The sequence below is a fragment of the Pelodiscus sinensis genome, chromosome 3 (assembly GCF_052426305.1).
Source record: "Pelodiscus sinensis isolate ZL-2025 chromosome 3, ASM5242630v1, whole genome shotgun sequence".
Lineage (NCBI taxonomy): Eukaryota > Metazoa > Chordata > Testudines > Trionychidae > Pelodiscus > Pelodiscus sinensis.
In genome coordinates this window covers 181,102,501-181,113,351 of record NC_143054.1, presented here as the reverse complement: position 1 = coordinate 181,113,351, position 10,851 = coordinate 181,102,501, and the positions used below count along the sequence as shown (strand labels likewise).

The following is a 10,851-nucleotide window of genomic DNA, read 5'->3' as shown; positions in this document are numbered from 1 at the left end:
ACACTTCACAATGGCCACGAGGGGCAGCAAACTGTGAGAAGCAGACAGGGCATATATACTGCCTAATGGACACAAGTGGCAGCAGAAAGCTAAAGAAAGGATAGGGCCTCCTATATTACATTGCTGTCTCTAGTGTCTTGGCTATGACACGTAAGTTGTACACATGTCAAGTTCTGTGAAAGAGTAAAAATCTCAGTCAATGTTTAGAGCATATAACTACAAGCAAAAGCATTTATTCTTTGTTCTGTCCATTATGCTCTTTCTTTAAGTCTTTGCACGGGAATATTTTCCTCCTTTTGAGATCTTTGGGAGAGAGACAACATTTTAATAATAGTTTGGAAAGTGTTCCGTATTTCATTGCACTGCTGTAGTATGAAAAATAAAAATTGTTAACTTACACAGGCAGAAAAAAATGGAAATGGTATGAATTTTACAAAAAGGCTTGTGGACAAGTTTACTTTGGAAGAGTTAAATGGAGGAAGTCAATGGAGAAGTTAGCAATAAAAATATTTGGCTTGGTGATTTGATTTTTCCCTCTTTAGTGATTAAGTGGTAAAGAATATTAAGCTTGTGAATTTGGAAAGATTTGCTTTTCAGCATTTAATCCTTTGGAAAACAGTTTGCTATAACTCTGTGGGAAAGCCATAAATGGTGTCCTATGATCTGAATGCTGAAAGAAAAAGAGACCAAGACTGCTGGAGAGCACTTATATTAACTAGAATCTTCAGCCACTGAGGTAAGAGCTCCTCAGTCAGGGTGAAAATCTATAAGTAAGATATAGTTAGTATAGGAGACAAAAACAAGGTTCAGCATGTCTTGTAACCTTAAGTGTGAAGTCTCGTCAATGTCTGCACTGGAATACACTATGCATGTAAATTTATATATGTTATAGACAGAGCTGGATGTGATGCCTATAGTGAAAGTTGCTGAACACTTTCTATTATGAGACACTATTTTCAATTGCTTATAATCACTTTGGCTAATATTTCCTATTATGGGTGATTTTATTAGTGTGAATTGTTTTGCAATATTTTAGCAAAAATGGTTCAGCTTTTTCTGAGAATAAGTTTAGTGGAAGAAATAGGTTTCACAATCAATAACCCCTGCAACTATTTCTTGGAGAAGCCCTTCTGCCTCTGTGCTTAAAAATTTGGCAGGGAGGGCAACATGAAGTCAGAACAGCACAGTTTGTTGTCTCTGTGAAAATCCATTAAAATGTGGCTGAATTACAAGCCTATGAAAATTGCAGTTTTCATGCACTCAGTATTAGAGTTTGGTAGCCAAACACTCTGAAGATTGTCTGCAATGAGGAAGTTATAGGACAGGTGCAAAGCAAGATTCTCCTTGCAATTCTTTACTGCCAGGGCTTACTGTGATCTCAACCATCAGAATAAGAGCAGGGAACTTCTCCCACATGTAATCCCATGCTCTGTCTGCTGGTAGCAAAGCAGTTTAAAGAAGAGGGAACCAGCCTGAAACACATGCAAAAGTAAGAAACATGGCACAAGGACAATGGAATTCTAGAAATGTGATATGGGCAGAGGAGAGAGGGACAGAAGAGTACAAGTCAGCAGATGAACATGGCAATGAATAGATCAGATAGGTCTGTAACCTCTATACTACCATCTTCTTTGGAACCTGAAATCGAATGCACAATTCCTGAATCCCAACATTACTGTCTGGCAAATAGTTTTGAAACTACTAGCCAAGAACATGACTAATTCCCCTCTAGTATTTAGTTCTCATGATAGAAGCCTTCTGTGGCTGCTAGTTATCCATTTTTGCTCAGTCTGTAGTGCTCTGTGTTTTGGCTCAAAATATCCATTCCCTGCTGATGACCCATGTGGGGATGAATATAATTACACAAAAGTTAAGAAGTACCTAGGACAGTTAACTGGGTATCCTTAATTCATCCCTGTTGTGTATGCAGTTTGGTAGTCTGGAATTACCTGATCACATACTATTTTTTCTAGAGAACCCCAGTCTCACACAATGTACAGAGTGAAAAATTGAATGTGCTCCCAGAATGTACTGGAACAGAGTAGTTGAATGAGGCTTCTGTTGTTGCAGAAGCTGGCAGGTGTTTAAATAGGGGAATGCATGATATTTGTTACGTAAGTCATGTGTTGTCAGTGAATAAAAACAAAGAGTAATATCGAATAGCATAGTGTTCAGTGAGCATCCTGTACATTGAATGAGACAATGGTCATGTAGAAAAAAGTATGTGATCACATAAGTAAAGACAGTATCATAACATATATGCATAAGGAGGTCAAATTAAGACTGCAACTTTAATTCTAGTGCATCTTAACTTCTGGATACTTGACTTCATAAACTTAACATTATTTTAACTTTTAAAAAATGTGATATCTTACTTCCATTAGGAAATGAACAACTACTATCACTTCAGGTTTCTAGCACTCCAGTTACTACCACTGTAAAGGATAAACTCCAAGGACTGACACTCATAATTCAGCACATGGATCACAGTAATCCCTCCTCTTAAACCTTCTCTACTGGTTGTCAGAACAGTTTCTTCTTGGTTTATATCCACTTTCTCACAGGAATCTTCTCAAAACGTGAAAGTTTTAACTTCCATCCAAGAAGAACAAGATTTAAGGATATGCCTACATTTCAGCGACTGGTGTGGATGGCAGCCAGTGTAGACCTATCATTGCTAGCTGCCTTCCAGCTAGTTCATTACAAATAGAAGTGAGGATGCTGGCTTCAGCATAGGCTGCAGAAGCTCACCTGACACCGACAGGTACAGAGTCACTTGTGCAACCTACACTGCGACATCCTCATTTCAGTTTTTAGCAAACTAGAACACAGCTAGCATGAGTACCTCTACACAACCTGTCGTTCACACCCTCAGCTGCAATGCAGATCTACCCTTATAGTCCTTTAGACTCTCTTTGCTCTTGGACTGTGGAGTGCTTCTTCTATTTATAGTCTTGGTGTTGTGCAAGCTGCTGTTTTGGAGAACAAAATCCATAGATCTCAAGCTCTCTGACAGAGATACTTTCTGGCCAGAGAGAGGTGTATGTAGGCTATGAGAAAGAGGATGGATGTGGGTTCCTAGAAAGCTTCAGGGGAAAAGATAATCCCATTCATACAAAAAGGGCCACATCACAATCCTCTGTCAAAAATAAACATTCCTCTTGTTAGGTCAAGATACTTGGAAGTCTCTGAGTTCCTGCTTGTTTTCATGACAGCATGCTGAGCAGGCAGCATAAGTGGCCATCCAAGCCTCCAGCTATTCTGAAATCCAAGGGGAAATACTGCAGGTGTTGGGGAGTTTATGGAGGACATTCCTCATAGTACTATTGCTCAAGATGACTCTGACCATGTTTCATCACCCACACCAGACCTTCCTTCTTCCTCTTCCAAAGGAATTTCACATGATGATGAAATAACATGAAGATTAATGCTAAAAGGAGTAGCACTAATTCCCATGGCTGTTCCCCCATGAGTATATAGCAGAGCAAACTGGGTAGAGTAGCCATCCCTTGAGTTCTAAAAGTTGAAAAGAAAAAAGTATGCTTGTTTTGACAATGGCCCCTCTACTCAGCAATGCTCAACCAAATCCACAGAGGCCCAGCCACGTGATGATGACATGGAAAGGCTTCTGCATAGGCCAAGTAGAGCAAATGATAAGGGGCTAGATATACATTTCTACCTCTAAAAGATATTAAACTGTTTTACTGGTGTTTCCCACATTTTCCTCCACCCTTGCTCCTAAAAGTAAAGGGCATTATATGATCCATAATCTCATAAAAAGGCACCTCGATGTCATAATACAAAAAGTATATTATTTAGATGTTAATTATTTTGCCCTAATCTATCAAAATCTAATATTTATGAAGAAATACTTTCTAAATACAGAAATTTGAAAATGTCATCAGGAAATGCAAATAAAACTACTCCTATTAGCATTTGAAAAACAGGAATTAAAATAGTCTATTTTACTAATTTTTGGGGGGTTGGTGTTGTACAACAATTACTAAATTTGATGCACTTACATGACTTGATTATTTTTTCTGTAAATACATAGCAATCTGTCTCCAACATTATCATGAAATCAAATTCAATGTGTACAAGATCATCAAAAGTTTCCTCTTTATTTTAATAATTATCTTGCCATACACATTTTAAATCTACAGTTAATCTGTCCAAATCTTAACTGATTTTGATTTTTGTAGTTTGTTTTAATGCTGCACAAACAGTAAATAATTCAATCACTAAATGAAACCTTAAAATGTAAAATTGTTTAGGTATGCTTTTCTGAACCTACCTCCAATAAACAGATAATTACATGTAACTTAGTCATCATTTCCACAAGCAAATTATGCTCTGATGAAATATAAAAGAGATTTCCTGGCACAGTTTTGAGTTCAAATAATTTGTATCTTTATTTTACAATAGGTGTCTGTATATATAACCTGTTCAATGGAAATGTGGTTTGTCTGTACTCTATTGCAAAGCTACTCTTCAGTAAGTCTCTCTTGATCATGTCATTTTTCCAAATAAATATGAGTACCTTCTATCAAGAAAAATCTCAAGTTCACTCAATGTGGCAAATATGTGAATGTATTTTTCAGTACTGACTGCATTGTGCTTTACTCATCATAGATCATCATAATGTGTGGTTCAAGAAGAGAACAGAAAGTTTACGGAAAGAATGGAGAAAGTTTGCAATAACTTTTCAGCAGATGTATTTGAACATGAGATTTTTTAAAAATTCTTCTTCTTTGATCAGTTGATATAATTAAACCATTTAAATGGTTGTGGCACAACAATTATTAATATGAGCATTAAAAACAAGAAATAAAAGTTTAATCACAGAATATGCTACAACCTGCATGGAAACCTGCATGAACTCCTTTTGGCTTCAATGGGGCCAGGTTTTCATCCGTGGCATTCATTGATGTTGAACTAAGATTGTTTTGAATACCCTAGAAGTATATTGAAAGAGCCAATATTTCAGTTTCTTCTTGCTTCTATAGTGGCACAGCACCAATAGTCATGCTTTTACAAGCCTGGTTAATACTTAAAATATACCAAATATAAAAAAATGCTTTTGATATTGAACTAAGTCAGTGTTTTCCTCTTAATGAAACATGATTTCACATGCTAAGCTACAGTATGTTGGGTGTACAAAAAGAATTACTCATATTTATATTTGTCATTTAACAAAAATATAGACAATTTTGGCCCAGAGAATGAAAAATTACATATAACTCTGCTATAGTTGGGAAAGATTAACTTCTATTTAACCAGGAGTCTTGTGGTACCATAACAACTAACAGATTTATTTGGACATAAGCTTTTGTGGACAAAGACCCGCTTTGTCAGGTGCATTGTTGTTTTTGCAGCTACAGAGCCCTCTGATACTTCTTTTTAACTGTATGCCACTGAAGTCAATGAAAGCCACATGTATGCATCCCTCCACAGAAGATCAATGAGAATGCATAATTTGTGCACTGGAAGGACGTGTTCACTACTGCTTGCCAAGTCAAAGGGCACAGGCATACACAATAGGGATGTAAAAATTTTTTTAAAAACCCACTAACCATATGAACAATTGAAATTCAATTGGTTACAGTTGGTGAAATGCTCCATGGGTTCCCAGCAGTTCCCGGACCCGCTGGCTTGTGGGGACTGCCAGACCAGAAGGCTTCCATTGGCTCTCAGTGCTGTTAACCTCACAGTCTCCTGGCTGCTGCTGGCACAGCCAGCTGCATGGGTTCCCATAGGTGGTCGGGAGTTAAATTGGTAACCAAGGTGACACTAAGGCCTGGCTGCCCTGGCCCTGCCCCTTCTACCTGAGGCCCCGCCCCTTCTGTCACTTCCTGCATCTTGCTCCCAGGCCCACAGTGGCTGTCAGTCCAGCTGCCTATTATCAGTCTAGGAGTAGGCCCTTGATTTTAAATCACACTCTTTAATTAATTACTAGACCAATTTCTTCCTCCCTTTGGGACGAGTTAATTTTTGTATGTTCTGCATCAAAAAAAAAGTGAAATGTGTTCAAGCAAGAGCCTCTGTATAAGGGAGATCAGAATCTGGCTATTTGCACAATATTTTTCAAAGAACATGAGCACGTATTTTAATAGTTCTTTCTTTTTAAGTGGCTGTTGCCCACTGCTTAAGTTAATGCTATCTGCATGTATAAGCTCGCCTTCATTATAGTTGTTTAACTTCTGTGCTAATTTTTAAATGCATAATAAATTAAATCATATAAGAAATGCAACTCAGATATAATGCAAAAATTGTAGTTAAATATAAAATCTTCAAATTACCCCAAAATAAAATAGCAGCCTTTGCCTGAGTCTAGAAATGTTGCTGCTCTATCTAGTTACAATGGCATGCATCACACATTAATTGCCTATTTAAGGAATTGCTTTTTTGACACTTTAAAGATATTTATAGATAGAGAAAAAATTCTGTAGCAGCTGGGTAAAAATCTATAGTTCCCAGAAACAAAGAAATATTAGTGAAGCTTAATAAAATTCATGTCTAACTTGCTATTGCAACTGTATACCTAAAAAATAACTATTTTAGCTCATTCACCTTACAACACCATATATAATATTACTCTCTGAAATACACCCATTGTTAGAAAGAATATATTTGGTGTGACTTTTACAATTAAAGACAAAGTATGGTTTCTATATTTTTACAGGAATCCAGAACTGTCGATTACCTCTATCAAAACTTTATTTCTCTTTGAGGTCCAAAAAGTAATTGCTGCTTATGTATAAATTTGTCCCTGTGAAATATTCCCTTCTGTTCCTGAGAGTCCTTATTCAAATCCAAGCTCATTAACGCATTTGAGCAGTTAACACATTTACTGTTTCCTGCAGCTATTTATACACATAATAGGCCAAAATCTGCTCTTAGTTATGCTGGTTTCAACCTGGAAAACTCCACTGACACCTAGATAACTAAAACCAGAATTTGGTCCTTGTACTTATTTAAGTGCCCCTTTAATTTGTCCATATGCATTTGGATATAAGGATTTTCCTTCCTCTAGATTATCATTACTAAATCCCTGATCCATGCACTGGTCATTTCTTGCTTTCTTTCCTGAAATCTCCCTGATTCCTATATCACTTCTTGTAAGCCCATGATACATGCTACGGCTAAAATCACCATCCTTTCCAGATATTTCAACTGTATTACATGTCTCCTAGAATCCCTGCTTTAGCTTTTGACCTTCCTAAACCATTTATTACTCCTTGTTCTCAGCTTTAGCCAACGCTGCTCTCTCTACAGTTTATCACTCAGACCCCATCACTCCCCCTCACATATGCTACACTGTGCCTTTGCCACATACTTTGAAGGAGCATAAAGAGCTCTGTGTCTTTTCCTCTGCCTCCCTTTATGCCTAGAACATTGTCCCTGACCAAGCGGCCAGTTCGCTCTCTTTTCCTTTTCTTTTTTTCCCTTCTCCTCAAGATTCCTTTATGTTAGTCTTCCATCACACCTGGGTTTTTTTAAAGTTGGATATTATACCTTCTAACTAATACTGTAGCTAATAAAGAAGGGGAAATAATCTAAACATTTAGGCTGTGTCTAGAATGGCATGATTTTACGGAAATACTTTTAACGGAAAAGTTTTTCAGTTAAAAGTATTTCCTCAAAAGAGCGTCTAGATTGGCACAGATGCTTTTGAGCAAAAAGTGCCATTTTAGCCATCGGGCTTTCTTGCGCAAAAAATTAAGGTATCTGTCTACACTGGCCCTCTTGCACAAGTATTCTTGCGCAAGAGGGCTTATCCCTGAGCAGGAGCATCGAAGTATTTGCGCAAGAAGCACTGAATTCTTACATTAGAACGTCAGTGCTCTTGCACAAATTCAAGCGGCCAGTGTAGACAGCTGGCAAGATTTTGCGCAAAAGCAATTGCTTTTGCGCAAAATCTTGCCAGTCTAGATGCACCCCTAAAGTATAAATAAATGAAAGAGACTGGCTTGTAACAAAGATTTAATAACTCATATTTTAATAACTTTTAATAACTTACTGTAAAACATTTTCATTGGTAACAGATTGATGATTATTCATTTTTGCACAGCTTAGAAACAATTGTGCAAATACATGTGGCACGTGGGTGAATTTGTATTCTTCTAACGGAACACTATGCATTGTACTTTTACCCTTCTCCATCCTATAGTACTTTCCCTTCATCAGTTAGTCATTCCCTGTCAGAGATTCTCCATCAGAATGAATTTCCAATGGAAAAGGCAGTTTCTGCAAAATGTTGCTAACAATTTTGTTTATTTTCCTTTGGAAACCGAAAGAAACTATTTCAATTTTAGTTGGTTATACCTGAATCAAAATATTTCAGATTGCTGACCTCACCTGTAACACTTTCAGGTCAAACATCTTCCATGAGGCAGAACAGACCAATATAGTGTATCATGGGAATCACATGGCTGCAAGTTCATCTGGGGAGATGCAGACCAGTCAGAGAGCCTGGTCAAAGGAGATAATGAGAATATCAAGCACCACAACTCCTATAAAGCAGTATATTTCAACATGAGGATGCAGTTTAACATTGAACTGACTTAAAACCAAGAATTCTGGGTTAATGCAACAAGCTGAAATGAAATATTTGATCACTTCCAAATAGAATTTTGTGAATATTCATTCTGAAAATAAAAATGACATTTCAACTTTTTGTCTCAAATTGAGATAAAACTGTTGCAATACTGACATTTCCCATAGGATGTCAAATTCTAATTTCCACTCAGCCCTAGTTATACTTCACTCATCCTTCAAATATTAACATACACATAAATATACTTGCATGACTGGATATACCAATTCAAATATTACTATAAGTAAATTGGACCAAGTCTTGGAAAAACTCATGCCCATGACTACTTCTGCAAGTACAGTATTCATTTTTATGTTTGCATGACTCAGTCCTTAGACTCCACTTGTACTGTATGTCCTTGTAAAGCATTATGCACACCTGTGGAACGTAAAAATACGAGACACCAACAGCAATAATAGAAACACATTGACTATAGCCCTTTTATGTTAAAACATAGCAAATGATAAGAGTTCATAGGATGAAGAAAAAATTCACTTGATGGAATTCCCATTTAAAAACATTTACTAAAAACAATTAAATGGAGAAATGTTAACAATACCTTTTTAAATAAATCTGAAATAAAAATCAACTTAATCAAAATAACACTGTGTTGAAAAATGAAATCATTTAAATAAAGCATATACATGTTCCTTTTATTAAAAAATGCATTAAGGACCCGAGCAATGCCAAGTAAATGTGCTAGTATTAGATATTTCATGTATGGGGAATAGCATCTTAATATTAAAATACCAAAATCCAATAGCAGGACATGTATGTATTCTTACTGTGTGTCACTTTAAAAATGTAAGTAAAGTACCTGAATGTGTGCTTAAAGTACACATTGCAATAAACTTATAATACACATGCACAGCATGCTTATAAATGAGATCTATATAATAATAATAATGTGTGTATATAATAAAGCGACGAGGAGTCCTGTGGCACCTTATAGACTAACTGAAGTGTAGGAGCATAAGCTTTCGTGGGCAAAGATCCACTTCGTCAGATGCATGTGTATATAATATTTCCCTACTGTAACATGTTGTTAAGAAAATCTGGTAAAATGTCCACTACTTGAATTCATCTAATAATTTGCTTTCTAAAATGTTCTCTGCAAAAGGCTGTGAATTTTTGACCAATGGAAAGTTTTGCATTAATTTTCCTGAAAAAATATTAATATCATTTCACAAATTCTGCAATTATGGGCCAATTCACAAATGGAAAAGGCTCAGAGAAGTCCATGACTCAAAGCAGAAAAAAGAATGGCCCAAAAAGAATCGAAGCAGAGTCCCTTGGAATCTCTCATGTAGATGGATGCAGAGTTAGAGATACTCAAAGCAAGGCAATGATTTATTGATTTGGCAAAATCGGACTTTAAGCAAGAACCACATTTTGATGAATGTTTTTAGAATGACTTGCACAATGGCAATCAAGATTGACACCTTTTGAAACAACAACCATAATAATAAACCTGAACAGTAACTTCACCTCTAACCCAATGGAAACAATATATTATAATAATATTTACACAGCAATTTCAGTTACCAACTAATTGCATATGAAGCAGAAGGAAAGTAATATAAAATAATCCAGGTTTATGCCTCTGAACTACTGCGCAAATTCCACTCCTTTCCACAAAAAGCTTATATTTTCTATGCAAGTTAACTGCCAGAAGCTGACCGTTAAAAACGATCAAAGATACTATAGATCCATTTCCCACCAGCAGAGGGAGATAGTACACATACCCACCAGCATATGCTAAATAGGATAATTAAATGCTAACTTATATTATCATGCTGTCTTCAGGTAAGTAAATACTATACTGAGTTTGTGCCCCTACTTTATTTCTGGCCATACCTAATTGCCGTGCAGTTCAGAAGTTCACTGGAAAAAGCTTTGCTAAAAGGAGAGGAGGTAAAGTGGTGGGAGGAAAGTAAACAGCATACTGCATTAGTGCACTAACATTTTGCCTTTGGGGACCTAGTTTTAAGTGTGACAAAGGGTCATGATTAAGGAAGATGATTGTAGGAGGCTATAGTATCTCTCAGAAGGCACTCAGTACATCATAGCATCTGGCCCTAACTTGGGAAATCTTAATCTGTTTTCTAGTAAATTTTTGTCCAGTCTGAAAACAATATACGATACAACATGACTGGCAGTCTCCACTAGTCTGTGGCAGAATAGTAAATTACCATAGGTCAGGATTGAGAAGCATTGGTGAAAGAGAGTGAGAAAGTTTACACAGTATAGTCCAA

General features: G+C 36.6%; 1 long non-coding RNA gene across 1 annotated transcript in view; it reads right to left on the bottom strand.

Moving 5' to 3' along the window:
- Positions 1-4,224: 4,224 nt before the first annotated feature.
- The window catches only part of LOC142828065 (uncharacterized), a 12,997-nt gene continuing 6,370 nt past the window's right edge, over positions 4,225-10,851 (bottom strand). Inside the window, exons 2-3 of the long non-coding RNA XR_012902996.2 lie at positions 8,359-8,472; positions 4,225-4,955 (exon numbers count right to left, since the gene is read on the bottom strand). This is a non-coding gene — a long non-coding RNA (uncharacterized LOC142828065). The remainder of the gene's footprint in view (positions 4,956-8,358; positions 8,473-10,851) is intronic.